Source organism: Dasypus novemcinctus, chromosome 22 (genome assembly GCF_030445035.2).
Source record: "Dasypus novemcinctus isolate mDasNov1 chromosome 22, mDasNov1.1.hap2, whole genome shotgun sequence".
NCBI classification, from domain to species: domain Eukaryota; kingdom Metazoa; phylum Chordata; class Mammalia; order Cingulata; family Dasypodidae; genus Dasypus; species Dasypus novemcinctus.
In genome coordinates this window covers 67,784,862-67,800,464 of record NC_080694.1, presented here as the reverse complement: position 1 = coordinate 67,800,464, position 15,603 = coordinate 67,784,862, and the positions used below count along the sequence as shown (strand labels likewise).

The 15,603-nt window shown below is 48.1% G+C and overlaps 1 pseudogene; it reads right to left on the bottom strand.

The window, feature by feature from the left end:
* Positions 1 to 503: 503 nt before the first annotated feature.
* On the bottom strand, positions 504 to 1,160 carry LOC101425105 (saoe class I histocompatibility antigen, A alpha chain-like; annotated as a pseudogene).
* Between the last annotated feature and the right edge of the window lie 14,443 nt (positions 1,161 to 15,603).

Here is a 15,603-nt window from a genome sequence, read left to right as displayed (position 1 = left end):
CCTCTGCAAGTCCCTCAGGGTTCAGGGTCTGGACACCTGGGCCGACCCCGCCCCTGGCCCCCAGGCAGGAGAGTGTTCCTGCATCTACTGGATTTCCCCCTCCCCGTGGACGCAGGTGGGGGCGCAGCCCAGCCCGAGGAGATGGGGAGGGCCCCGGGCCCCTGTACCTGTGCGCAGCAGCGTCTCCTTCCCCCTCTCCAGGAATCTCTGCAGCTACTTCACACACTTGTCCTCCAGGTAGGCTTTCTCGTACAGCGCAACACTGGCCTCCTCCCACTTGCGCTGGAGAATATTAGGCACCGTGTCCGCCGCCGTCCAGGAGCTCAGGTCCTCGCTGAGGGCGAGGTAGTCGGCGCCGTCCAGGCGAACTGAACGTACCCGCGCAGGAGGCGCCCATCGGGGCCCACGTCGCAGCCATACATCCTCTGGTAGGTGTGAGACCCTGGCCCCGCCCCGCGGTCAACCCAGTCCTCCTGCCCGCCCACCTGCCGCCTATCTGTCCGTGCACCTACTCGCCCCGCCCCAAACGCTTACTGGTCGGGGCCATTAGGTCAAAACTCAAAAGGAAACCGAGGAAAAGTCCCACTTTCGCTCCGGGTTGGGGGTCCCCGGGTCCCGCTGGCCTCAGGGTGACCCCTGCCCATCCTGGGGATCCCAGCTCGTGAGCAGACCTCGCACCCCACGTCGCTCACCGGCCTCGCTGTGGTTGTAGTAGCCAAGGAGGGTCATCAGGTACACCCTGGAAGTCGTCGCGTTTCTCTTGGCCCTCCGCGTCTGCTCCCCCCAGTACTCGGGCCCCTCCAGCTCCACCCACGGCGCCCGCGGCTCCAACCTCGGACTCTCCGCGTCGCTGTCGAACCGCGCGCCCTGCGTGTCGTCCAGTAGCCCACGGCGAGGTAGTGGGTGTCCCCGCGCTCGGGCCGGGACACGATGGTGCTGAAATACCTGAGGGAGTGGGAGCCTGGGGGGACAGAAAAGGAGTGGGGGTCAGCGTGGGGCGGGGGACGCAGCTTCCGGGGTCCTTTCCCCCCCGGGAAGTCGTCTCACCTCCTCTGCCGCGCCGCGCCGCCCCTCGACTCCGCACTCACCCGCCCGGGTCGGGGTCAGGGCCAGGGTCCCCGAGAGCAGCAGGAGGAGGGTCCCCGGTGCCATGGCCGGACCCCCGGGTCTGGCGGGACCTGAGTCCGGGCGGGTCGGGGCGGGCTCTGGATGGGCCGCGGGGCCGGCGATTGGCTTCTCCAGAACCGCGCCCGCAGTGGGAGGCAGCCCTGGGCCCGCGTCACGAGAGTTGGGGCAGAAGGACCTGACACGGGTTGGGAGAAGAAGTGAAACTGCGGGGACCGGGGACTCCCCCCTCGGCCTCCCCGCTCCCCACGCCAGCCCCAGGGACCCTGAGAGCGAGACCGGGTCCTGGACTGGCCCCGACCCCTCCCCTGCACCGAGCTCTCTGTCACCCCCCGTCAGTGAGGCCTGGTCCTGACTTCACAGCTTACAAATGAGTGAGGACCCCGAGGAGATTCTGGTGACCTCTGCTGGTACTGACCATACTAGAAATCAAAAGGGAATTTAAAATACAGATGCCTATAGATTAATACTTTTACCAAAACTCATTACACGTTGATAACTAATTCCAAAAGAAAGCAATGTTATAGGAATGGATCTTTAATATTTTTGCAAATCTTGCTTAGCCATCTCAATAGAGTATCCCTGGAAGTACAAATGATATTCAATGTTATTTGGGTTTGAACCAAAAATTCTGCCTCACATATAAATGTTGTTGGAAAAGAGAGTATTTTGAATAGCCTTTTCAGGGGGGATTGGCATTCATATTCCATACTATACTAAAAAGCACACAAGCGGTAGTTTCTAAAGGTGAATTGCAGTCTGAAATCTTATTGTTGGAAATTTCATCTTGTGACATAAAATCCTCGGGTCTGTCTTTGCACATTGAAAGGTTCTTGTACTACTGAATGAAGATTTTTAAAGTAGCCCACTGTCCCACTGAGTTATGTAGATTTTCCAGTATGGACACACTTCATTACATATTTCCAAAAGGTGATACTTGTTAAAATTAACACAGATCCCACCAGAAAATGTGTAAGTATTGGAAAGCTGTCAAGCTTAGGGTGATGGATACAAGTTTTCCAAACTTCTAATTTTCACTTGAGAGCTTATATTTTATCATTGTCTCAAGCCACAGAGATAAAATATTTCAAATTACATTTCTGATAAAGGATTTCTCCCCAAAATATGTAAAGAACTCTTAAAACTGAACAGTAAGAAAACAACCCCATATTTAAAATGAGTTTAAGCCTGAACAGATGTCTTACAAAAGAAAATACACAGGTGCCAAATAAGCACATAAAAACAATCTCACCGTCATTTGTCATTAGGGTCGTGCAGATGAAAACCACATGAGATGCCCCTGCACATACTGTTAGAATGGCTAACAGGTTCCGGCACAAAGTGGAGTGGTGGTGGGTGCTGCCAGCAAGTGGGCGCTGAGCCGGGGTGCAGCTGGGTTCCCCCTGGCAGCCCTCTCCTTCAGATGCGAGCCCCCTGCCTCTGTCCACCTGGCGGATCCCACCAAACTCTCCTCTGAGGCACTAGCCCAGGGCAGCTCTGGGCCCCCCTCCCCCCCAGTAAGACCCCCAGCATGGGCAGCTAGAGCTCCAAGGCTCCCCAGGGGGGAGGTGAAGGCTGGGGAAGCAGCAGGTGCTTCCCCCACCAAGGCCAGAGGACAGGAGAACGGCCATGTGAGAAGCACTGGAGACTTATCCCCTAAGAGCGAAGGGGGTCGTCCCATGTGAAGGGTACATATGAGGCAGCCGGGGCCACCTGTGATGCCATCAAACTAGCACTCCCCAGCCAGGGTTCTGCGGCCAAGGAGGGGGGGGGTTCCCCCCAAGGAGATCTCCAAGGAAAAGAAGAAATTCTCTTTCAAGAAGGCTTTCAAATTGAGCGGCCTGTCCTTCAAGAGAAATGGGAAGGAGGGTAGGGTGATTGCTCTGCCTCCTCCCCCACAGAGGAAGAGCAGGAGCTGGGGAGATGGGTGTCTGCAGCCTCCCACGTTCTGCCAAAGGAGGAGATGGCTGTCGCTACCCCTGAGAGCCAGAAGCCCCAGGGCAAGGGGCAGAGGCTAGTCCTGCCTCCAAGGGAGGACACACGCAGGGCCCCAGGCTGCAGACCCCCCAATCCCCCGCCAGAGAGTGGCCCCACACCTGCAAGGGAGCAGAATGTGTAACTGGGTTGGGGGCAGGTGGGTGAGCTCTAAGCTGGAAAAACTGTGCTGTCCTTGTGTGGTCACTGCCCGGACCTGTGCCCTGGCTGCCTTCCTGTGCCCAGAAGGGAAGGGGCTCTTGCCTCCTCCCAGCCACGGTCCCTCTCCTCTCCCTCCTGTGGATTCTCCCATCATGGTCCCTTGCAGTCCTCCAGTTAGGTTACTGAAGTGAAATGCTGCTGGCCTGGCCCTGCCTCCTTTTCTGCCTCCACCCAGAAAGCAGCTGCTGGTTTTCTTCCCTGATTCTTTTCCATGTAGGGTTTTTTTTTTTAATAAAAGACTTATTTATTTCTCTCCCCTTCCCCCAACCCCCCCCCCCAGTTGTCTGTTCTCTGTGTCTATTTGCTGTGTCTTCTTTGTCTGCTTTTGTTGTTGTCAGCGGCTCAGCAGCACGGGAATCTGTGTCTCTTTTTGTTGAATCAGTTCTCCCTGTATGGGGCGCCATTCTTGGGCAGGCTGCACTTTCTTTCATGCTGGGTGGCTCTCCTTAAGGGGTGCACTCCTTGTGCATGGGGCTCCCCTACCCGGGGGACACCCTTGTGTGGCACACAGCACTCCTTGCGCGCATTAGCACTGTGCATGGGCCAGCTCCACACGGGTCAAGGAGGCCCGGGGTTTGAACCACAGACCTCCCATGTGGTAGACGGACGCCCTAACCACTGGGCCAAGTCTGTTTCCCAACTTGTTTTTGATTTAAAGGATTGTTTCTTTATAATACATTTCACTCCCCAAGACTGAGAAATTTGCATCCTCAGTGCCTTATATCAATAACAAAGAACCCATGAAATGGTTTCAGTGAAAATGTCTTCCTCAAGGAATGCTTCATAGCCCTATTACATGTCAAAACTTTGTGGCTAAAACTTTAAATCCAGTCAGAATGGCTTTTCCTTCCTGTTATATTATACATTATATGGATGATATATTATGTGCTGCTTCCTCTTCCCAGACTTTAGTTTTAGCAAATCAGGCCTTAGAAAAGAGCTTAACTGCAGTTTGTTAAAATTTGCCCCTGAGAAAATTAAAAAGGTTACTCCCATTTCTTATCTTGGGACTGTTGTTGATAAAATTACAATTAAGCCTCAGAAAGTTCAGATTCAAAGAGACTCTATTAAAACTTTGAATGATTTGCAAAAATTATTAGGAGACATTAACTGGCTGAGGCCCAAAGTGGGTGTTTACACATATGAACTGTCTAATCTTTTTTCTTTATTATGAGGAGATCCTCAATTAAACAGCCCTCGAGTTCTGATGAAAGAAGAAGATCAAGAAATAAAACTTATAGAGGAAAAAATTCAAAGTGCCCAAGTTGGATGCATTAACCAGAACAGCCACTACAATTGCTTATTTTGCCTTCTTTACACTCTCCCAAGGGAGTGCTTATGCAGCAAGATCATATCATAGAATGGATATGTCTGCCTAATAGAGTTGTTAAAACTTTATCTTCTTATGTGGATTTTATGGCCCAGCTTATACTTAAACGCCGTGAATGGACTTGTGCTTTTCATGGGCAGGACCCTTCTTATATCATTCCCCCAATTTTATGCAAAGAATTGAGGCTTGCTTACAAAATCACTTAAAATGGCAAATAGCCCTTGCTGATTATATTGGATAAATAGATAATCACTACCCTAAGAATCATATATTACAATTCATTAAGTGCACTCAATGGATTTTACCTATCATAACTAGGCTTAAACCAATATCTGATGCCCCTACAATCTTCAACCAATATCTGATGCCCCTACAATCTTTACAATCTGGAAATGGTGCAGCTGAGTATACTGGATATAAAACTAAGAAAATTCCTACTCCTGGATTCTTGGCTCAGCAGTCTGAATTAGTAGCAGTGCTTATTGTTTTGCAGGACATACCAGAGTCCATAAACATTCTTTTGGATTCTGCTTATGTCATTCAAGTAACCCAATTAATTGAAACGGCTTTTATCAAACCCAATGTAAATCAATTTCTTTATAAACTTTTTCACAAACTTCAACAGATAATTAGGAATGGAAAAGGTCCATTTTTTATTATTCACATTCAATCACATTCAAATTTACCTGGACCATTGGTATGGGGCCATGATGAAGCTGATAAATTAGTTACTTCTGTTTTACAAGAAGCTATTCATTTTCATAATTTAACCCATCTGAATGCAGCTGGCCTCAGAGCTCATCTCCCTTTAACATGGATGCAAGCTAAGGACATCCTGTTCACACTTGTCCATACTGTCAAATTCTCAATAATCCAAAACAATCAGAACCTGGAATAAATCCCCATGGTTTAACTGTCAATTCTCTGTGGCAAATGGATGTATCTCATATCTCCTCCTTTGGAAAATTACGTTATATTCATGTCTCTATGGATACTTGCTCAGGATTCAGTTGGGCTACAGCTCAGACTGGAGAAACTGCTTGACATGTAAGACAGCATTTGTTAGCTTGCTTTGCTGTAATGGGTCTTCCTCAGTCTCTAAAAACAGACAATGCTCCTGCTTATATCAGTGTCTCCCTTAAAAGGTTTCTAGATACTTGGAGTATTTCACAAACTACAGGACTTCCTTATAACCCCCAAGAGCAAGCTATTGTTGAGCGAGCAAATCAAACCCTTAAACTCTTTACAAAAACAAAAAGGGGGAAATGTTGTGGGAAACTGGCTTCCTTGTTCCGTATTTGTTGCACTTGTCCCCAATTATTGTAAACATTGCCATGCTGATGAGGATCAGCTGCTTTGGAATTTCTAGTAAATATGATACAGAAACTAGGGTCAAGGCTCTCAGTTCCAGAAGCTGTGAGCCCCCTGGTTCCATCCTTTGTTCCTTTCTTGTGATTCTCTTTGTCCATTATTTCTGTAAGTTCTGTGTCACTTTCCTTTGAGCAAACCTATTGCTGGGATGGTTCTCAAAAACTCATGCCCAACGTGGGGCATAAATGGAAGAAGGCTCACAGCATATATATATTATAGATGTGTTACACATGCACTGGTATACATACACATTTCATAGTTCTCTCTACTGATGGCCAGAAGCAATGATGCCCCAATAGCACTGAGGAAACCCAGTGCCTAGACCTCAGTTTCTAATACCATTATTTCAAAACTGAACCAAGGCTCCTTGCAGAAAAGGCTGAATCTAGGGCAGGGGTAGGCAATATATCATATGAGTCTGAAACATATGGGAGTGTGAGAAAACAAGTATTGCCCAAAACATAAAACCGTGGGCACATGTCAGAAGGACTCAGGAGCCAATTGGAAGGACTCTCTTGACCAAAACTGGAACAAGGTGAACAACAAAATAAATAACACAGAATTGGATTATAGCCAATGGTACAAAATTAATATCCATGAGCCGATAAATGACGGGATAAATAATTACATGGAGCAAGAATAGACAAAGCTCCCAAACACAAGAATTACCAGTGATTTAGGAGATGCTCCACCTCACTGAGTTGAGCATAACTCCCCACCTCTTAAGTGTGGACTGCACAAAGACGTCCTTCCAAAGAGGACAATGGAAGGAGGATGTGAACAGCAACTTCAGGCTGGAGAATCCTGGGAAACACTGCCTTGTTCAGGACACCCAGCTCACATCACCAGAGATGAATCAGGGTCACACCATGTCCCCCTCTTATTCTGTTGAGATATGGCATCTCCATGGCCTTTCCCCTAAAACCCACATCCCTGGTCCTGTGGAAGCAGAGAGATTCAGTGATCACATATAGAAGGCCAGGACTCAGTAATAATTTTGGGAAGGAAAATTTATTAACAACCGGCCGGGCTTGGGAACTCTTGTTTAAAACCCAAGCCCCAGGCAGGATTTTTGGGTGTCTTTTATACAGAGGATATAGGAGTGAGGAGTCGAATGGTGTTTTATTTAAGTATTAGATAAGCTTGAATTAACACATATTTCCCCCATTCCAGGTAAGCTTGAATTAACATATTTAGTTTGCATCCTTCCTGAATACTCAAAGTCTATAGAGCCTGTATCACTTAGTTGGCTTTCCGGGACTGGAGCGGTCGGCATGGTTACGAGAGGCAGGGCTGCAGTTCTTATTGCTTGACACACACAGCCCAGGTTATTCACGAAGAAACCCACAGCCCTCACACAAAGTCCATATCAGTCTAGCCATGAGGAAAACATCAACCAAAGTGAATCGAGAGGCATTCTACAGATCCTGACCAAGACTCCTCAAAACTGTCAAGGACACAAAACGCAAGGAAAGTCTGAGAAACTGTCACAGTGACAGGAGCTGAAGGAGACCCGATGGGACTAAGTGTAATGTGGTACCTTGGATAGGATCCAGGGACAGGGAAAGGACATGAGTGAAGCTAATGAAATCCACATGAACTTCAGGTTAGTTACTAATAGTGCATCAATATTGCTTCATTAGCAGGAGCAAAGTGCCAGGAATGTAAAGTGTTAACAATGTGGGAAACTGGGGATTGTCTGTGAGCTCTCTCAACACCGTCACCACTTCTGTATAAGTGTAAAACTATCCTATTAAAAGTTAAATTTTTAAAAAACAGTCATCTGCTATAGAATTATTGTGACTCCAGGAATGAAAGAAATTATACCATTGATGTGGAGACAGTGACCACAGGAGTTGCTGAAGGCAGGGAGAGGGAAAAAGAGATGTGATATTGGGGCATTTTCAGGACTGGGAGTTGTCTTGAATGATTTTGCAGGGACAGATGCAGGACATTATATATCCTGTCACAACCCACTGAATGGATTGGGAGAGAGTGTAAACTAACATACAAACTATAATCCATGCAGGGTAGCAGTGCTCCAAAATGTACTCATTAAATGCAATGAATGTACCACAGTGATGAAAGAGGTTGCTGATGTGGGAGAAGTGGGGGGTGTGGGAAGTGGGGTATACAGGCGCCTCATATATATTTTTAAAATATTTTATCTCCCCCTTGCGACTTGCCTGCTGTCTGCTCTCCGTGTCCATTCCCTGCACACTCTTCTGTGTTTCTGCTTGTCTTCCTTTTTGTTGCGATACCTTGCTGAGTCTGCTCTCTGCCATGCAGGGGCCGGCTGCTCTCTGCGGTGTGGGGGTGAGCCTGCCTTCACAAGGAGGCCCCGAGGCACAAACTCAGGGCCTCCCATATGGTAGACGGGAGCCCAACTGATTCAGCCACAGCTGCTTCCCTCCTCTTATATTATTTAATGTAACATTTTGTGTGATCTATGTATCTTTAAAACTAACAAAAAAAGAAAAAAAGAAAAAGAAAAACAAACACATACAGCATTCTGAAAAGGAATACAGAGTATACGAAAAGTACTTTCTCCTCTCCAGTGCTCCCAGGTGCTGCTTCAAGCGGGCTGGGTGGGGGCTCTGGGAAGAGATGGAAACCTCAAGGAGGCACAAGGGCTGCTGAGCGCCCCTCCTCTCCCACTCCCTGCACCCCTGGGAGTCTGAAACCAGTGGATTCCAGGGATGCTCAGAAGGCAACTTCACCCCCTTTCCCATCAGTCCTGAACCCCCAGGTCCTCCAGCTCTGCCCCACTCAAGCCCGACCCCTCCTCACGTCAGAATCCTAGAGAGCGCCAGCGGCGCCCCCGTGTGGCCACCGGGCGGAGGACAGAGACTCGCGCTCCCCTTTGACTTCAGGGGAGCCCGCCCCGGGGTCTCCCTGAGCCCCCAGCATCCGGGCAAGTATCTGCACGTCAGGGGGCGCCCGCGATCCAGGGCAGAGTCTGGTGCGACCTCGCTGATGTAGAAGGTTCCTCTCTTGGGGTGACCATGGACTCTGGCCTCAGGGCAGAGCACCATCTCCAGACCACCCTATCTGGTTCCTGGGACCAAGGTGGACCACAAGCTAGGGGTCCCCCAGCAGCAGTCCCCTGGTCTCCTAGGAGAGGTCCTTGGACGCCCACGGCCCTGATGCTTGTTCCTGCTGCTGCGTCCAGGGATGAGGGTGCCTCCTCCAGGAATCCATCCATGATTCCCCAACTCTAGGATCTGGGGCAAGAGGGAGGATAAGCCCCCCTGGCATTGGCCTAGAAACAAGGCGGGGGGGCTCCTGAGAAGAGAAGAGAGGGAGGAAATAGGGACGACTGGGGGTAGAGGTGAAAACAGTGGATGGGAAGGAACCAGAGGGGAGGGGCAGCCTCGTGGACACAGTGAGGGGAGGGACAGGGTCTTCTCAGTGAGAGGCAGAGGGGACTTCTGGCCAGGGCGGTGGTGGAGGTCTCTATTTTCACCTGGATAGTAATTACTCCGGTGTTACCCTGTACTTGATTGTAAGTATTAAGTGTTGAGCATTTTTCTGTTTTGCAGGAATGGTGTAATCCAAACACACCCAGGAATAGAAGGAGAAGTCAGGGTGAGGGATGGAAAGTGATTGAGGGGTCCACTCACCAGAGCCTTCCTGAGACTGGTGGAGGAAATCAAGGACCCGTAGGAGGGGTGAGCGCAGCTGTGTGGCTCCTGGAGGCTGCGGCCCCTGGTGCCAGGAGCCCCAGGGTCTCCCCTCTCACCGCCTTCCCCCCAGCCCTGGACAGCCTGTGGTCAGAGCCCTTGGTCACCTGCAGGCGCTTCTTCAGCTCCTGATCAGCTGAGCTGGTGCGACCCGGGCTGGGTGCGGGGAGGTGGCCTCGCAGCTGGAGGCCCAGGAGATGCGGGTCCGAGAGGGCAGAGGGCAGGACACGGCCTGGGGGCTGGAGACCCTAGTGGATGACAGGGAGGTGGCGATAAGACCCGCCCAGCTTCTGATACTAATGGCTATGCTTGTGAGCCTATACACCTGCAATAAGAACAAGGCCTAGAGCAGCATTGTGCCTGGGAGTTTCCTCCTGACAGCCTTCATGTTACTCAAATGTGGCCAGTCTCGAAGCCAAACTCAGCATGTAGATGCAGTGCATTCCCCCCAGCATGGGACATGACATCCGGGGATGAGCCTCCCTGGCACCGAGGGATCATTACCAAATACCAGCTGAAGATGCAACTAGAAAATGACCTTGAATTAAAGGTTCAATGCGGATCAGCAGAATATCCCTGTCTACATATAATAACATGACTTCAAAATGCTCTTTGACCTAATGTAAGGGGGAAATGGAAAGGAGAAATGAGTTTATATGGCTACGAGTCTCTAAAAAAGAGTCTGGAGGTTGTCAGAAGGATTGCCCTTATGCACACCTGAGCAGAGTCTCAGAGACAGATAAAGTAGATACAACCCCAGGTATTGATTCTTTTGAGGGATAAAGAGACCCACGGGTTCTATGGTCATGGCAGATGGGGTTCACTGCCATATCAGATGGCCCTTCTTTGGAGCTGGTGTTTCTGCATGATGGAACTGGACTCAGCTGGGATCTCTTTTTACAAGACTTTCATGCTACTTTACTGGAATTGTAGTTGGTGCTGGGGTTTAAGATATATTTAGGGGATTTGAATCTCTGGACTGACAATATGATAGCCAGGCCCTGAGCCTCAACAGACTTCAGCTCCTACACTCTAATTTATTGGACTTACCCCACTCAGCTAACATGGAGTTGAAGAAGGTCAACCACCACACCATGGAGCCTAGAGTGCCTACAACTGAAAGCAGGAGGATTGCATCCAGTATTCATGTGGAATCTAAGCCCCCACTTGACATAGATGTGCAATGGACACAACCAATCCAATGTCCACAGAGAAAATGTGGCATTGGTGTGGGAAGGGTGGCCATGGTGGCTTCTGGGTGCGGGGAATGGGAGGAAGAGATGAGATGTGGAGGCATTTTCGGAACGTGGAGTTGTCCTGGGTGGTGCTTCACGGACTTCTACGGGACATTGTAGATCCCCCAGGGCCCACTGGATGGAACGTGAGAGAGTCTGGGCTATGATGTGGACCATTGACTATGGGGTGCAGCGATGCCCAGAGATGTACTTACCAGGTGCAATGGATGTGTCATGATGATGGGAGAGAGTGTTGCTGTGGGGGGAGTGGGGGGTGGGTGCGGTGGGGTTGAATGGGACCTCATTTTTTTTAATGTAATATTTTTTAAAAAAATGAATTAAAAAAAAAAAAAAAGACCTGCCCAGGCTCTGCCCATGCACTCCACGAACCCGAGGGCTGACCCTCCTGCCTCCCCAGAGCCCCGGACCAGGCACCTGCCCACCATCCCCACACCAAGGTGGACCTTCCCCAGGCTGAGCGCAGGAGCCTGGCGTCCCGGGGCGTTTCTCCTTCAGGGGCCTTAGCTGTCCAGGTCCCCTCAGCCTTGCCCCCGCCAGCTCCTTTGTGTCAAAACAGTATTTGAAATTTTCAATCATTTGTTGAAAAGACTGTCCTTTCCCCACTGGGTTACCTGGAAGTTGATTTTAGAGCATATGTGTGTGTGGTTCTATTTAAGTGCTCTTTAACACTGGAGCTCTGTAGTAAGTTTTAAAATCTGCTCAGTGGATCTTTCAAGTGTAATCTATCTATATAATAGTACACAGTATAATGTGGACTTAGTAAGGGGTCTGTGGTTCTCACCTGACTATCCAAGTGCTCTGTGGACAAAAAAGTTTAAGAACCCCTGTTTTAAGGCATTTAACTAATCTGTTTCATCCATGTATCTTCTGAACACTAGAAGAAGAACTGAGTTAGCAGTTGGAATCTGATGAGATAAAAGTGCCTGGGCAGAACTTTTTACGAGTAATGTTTCCATAACTGGTTATCTGCCTTTTCCTGTTATTTTATTTTTTGAATTCAAAATAGTTATTAAAATCATTTTGGCTGGGAGCCAAATATTGTCAAGTTTCTTCCATGTTGTCACGTCTTCTCTGATTGATTTCTTTGCAGAGCTGAGTAATATTACATCGTATGAATATTCCACTTGCTTATCCATTTATTGGTTGATGGACATTTAGGATGTTTCCATCTTTTAGCAATTGTGAGTAAAGCTGCTATGAATATCGGGGTGCAAGTAGCTGTTCATGCCCTTGCTTTCAGTTCCCTTAATATATTCCTGGCAACAGGACTGCTGGATCATATGGCAGTTCTATATATAGTTTCTGAGGGACTGCCAGCTCATCTTCCTCAGAGATTGCATCATTTTACAGTCCCACCAGTAGTGAAGGAGAGTTCCTCTTTCTCCACATTCTCTCCAGCACTTGACCTTTCCTGTTCTTTTAATAGTGGCCATTCTGTATGGGGAGAAATGATATTGCACTGTAGTTTTGATCTGCATTTCCCTAATATCTAGTTATGTTAACTACATTTAATATATCTTTTGGCCTTTCGTATTTCCACTTTCACAGACAACTACGGGACATTGTAGATCCCCCCCAGGGCCCACTGGATGGAACGTGGGAGAGTGTGGGCTATGATGTGGATCATTGACTATGGGGTGCAGTGATGCTCAGAGATGTTCTTACCAGGTGCAATGGATGTGTCACGATGATGGGAGCAAGTGTTGCTGTGGGGGGAGTGGGGGGTGGGGGCGGTGGGGTTAAATGGGACCTCATATTTTTTGAATGTAATTTTTAAAAATAAATAAATAATAAAAAAAAGAAAAAGAAAAATGTCTGTTCAATTCTTTTGCCTATTTTTCAAATTGGGTATCTTGTCATTAAGTTGTGAGATTTCTTTATATAACATAGAGATTGATCCCTTATCAGATATAGGGTTTCTGGAGATTTTTTCCCCATCGAGTTGGCTACCTTTTTACATTACTGACAAAGTCTTTTGACGAGCAAAATATTTAATTTTCAGGCAGTCCCATTTATCTATTTTTTTTCTTTTGTTGCTTGTGCTTGTGTGTAATGTACAAGAAACCACCACTAAGCACAAGATCTTGAAGATGTTTCCCTACATTTTCTACTAAAAGTTTTATGGTTCTACCTTTTATATTTAGGTTCTTGATCCACTTTAAATTAATTTTTATGTAATCTGTGCGATAAGGTGTTTCTTTCTTTCTTTAAGATATGAATATCCAGTTTTCTAAGCACCATTTGTTGAACAGGCTACTCTGACCCAGCTGAGTGGGTTGACAGCCTTGTCAAAGATCACTTGACCATAAATGGAGGGTCTGTTCTGAACTCTAGATTTGGTTCCATTGGTCAAGCTCCCTATGTTTATGCCAGTACCGTGCTGTATTTACCCCTGTGACTAGCCAATATGCTTTAAAGTCTGGAAGTGAGACTCCTCTAACTTCATTCTTCTTTTTAAAATTATTTTTTGGCTATTCAGGAGCCCTTGCCCAGAAAAATTTGATAATTAGCTTTTCCATTTCTACCAAGCAGGATATTGGAATTTTTATCAGGATTGTGTTAAATCTGTAGATCAGTTTGGGTAGAACTGACAATTAATGATATTTAGTCTTCCAACCCATGAACACGGAACATCCTTCCATTTATCTAGATTATCATTGGTTTCTTTTAGCAGTGTTTTATGTTTTTCTGAATACAGGTCATTTTTGTCCTCAGTTAAATTTATTCCTAAATATTTGATTTTACAGTCACTATTAAATGGAATGTTTTTTCTGACTTCCTCTTCAGATTGCTCGCTAGAAGTGTGTAGAAATGCTATTGATTTTTCATATTAATCTTGTATCCCATCACATTGCTGAAATTGTCTATAAGTTCTAATAGTTTTGTTGTGGGTTTTTGGGTTTTTCTAAGTAAAGGATCGCATCATCAATGAATAACAAAATTTTAACTTCTTCCATTCCTATTTAGGTGCCTTTTCTTTCTTTCTCTTGCCTAATTGCTCTAGCTAGGGCTTCTATCACAATATTGAATACCTGAGGGAGAGTGGGCATCCTTGTCTTGTTCTCAGTCTTGGTGGGAAAGCTTTTATCTTTCATCATTGAGTACAATGTTAGCCTGAGGGGGGACCCCAGGGGATGTGGCTCCACCTGGCCGTGTGGGAGCTCACTCTTAGGGGTCTTGAGCTCCAGCCTCACAGGACTCTCCACATGAAGCCAGCCTTGCGGCTACCCTATGAAGAATTGGCCTCGCTGCCCGCAGAACCCCACCTGAGAAGGAACCCCCCTGCTGGCTGTGGGCAGGTGCACCTGGACCCCAGGATCCGCCTGAGCCATGGACTAACCACAATCCTGAACTGGGGTCCAGGGAAGGGGGGAAGAGAAGGGCATCCTACAGGTGCATCCCTTCTTTTTGAGAAAGGGAGGAGCAGAGGAGCCCAGCACTGCAGGGGTGTCCCCTGGGGTCAAGGGCACTGCCCGCTGCCTGCCTCTCAGAGCTGGCTCATCCTCCGGTCACCAGGTCTTGAAGAGGCTTCCCCAGAAACATCTCGGTGGTTTTTTTTTTGTCTTTATTCATTTTTTAATATTACATTCAAAAAACATGAAATCCCCATATATCCCCCACCCCCCTCACCCCACTACTTTCCCCATAGTGACATTCTCCTCCATCATCATGAGACATTCATTGCATTTGGTGAATACATCTCTGAGCACCGCTGTACCTCATGGTCAATGGCCCACATCATAGCCCACACTCTACCACGTTCCATCCAGTGGGCCATGGGAGGACCTACAATATCCAGTAATTGTCCCTGCTGCACCACCCAGGACAACTCCAAGTTCCGAAAATGCCTCCACATCTCATCTCTTCTTTCCATTCCCCACACCCAGCAGCTGCCATGGCCACTTTCTCCACACCAATGCCACATTTTCTTCGATTACTAATCACAATAGTTCATGAATAGAATATCAGTAAGTTAACTCTAATCCATATTCTATTCCTCCATCCTGTGGACCTTGGATTGGTTGTGTCCATTCTTCGGTGTTTAATTCTGCCTTCCCCACAGCCAGGCCTCCCCAGCTCTCAGCAGAATCGGGGTGCTCTTGGGACGTTCCCTTCTCCATTCTCACCCCTTCCATCTCCCCCTCCTGAGAGACAGAGCTCATCCTGCTCTTCTCAGAGCCCCTTCATGGATCCCCCCTCCCCAAAGGCATCTGTGAATCCCAGGCAGCAGCTCACACAGGCTTTGCAGGCAGGATGCTGCCTTCCCTTCAGTTCCCTCTCCAGCTCCCCTCCCCAAGGCTCCTGTGTCCAGCCAGGCTGAGCCACACCTACTCTCCTGAACTGTCTTAATCTTTCTTACTTCTGAGGCTGCCCACAGGTAAGCCCTTCCTCCTGGACTGCTCTCCTCTCCTTCTCCTGTGCAGCTGAGATTCTCTCTCAAGGTCTAGTTGAAATGTTTTGGGCAGGGAATGGTGTAGCTCAGTGGCTGAGTGCCTGCTTCCTTGTATGAGGTATTGGATTCAATCCCCAGTACCTCCTAAAAATAAATAAATGCTTTGTGCTGTCTAAAACCCTTCCCTCCTGTTTCTTCCTCTCTGTGCACACCTCAATGTCTGCCTCTTGACCACTGGGGATGCCCCCT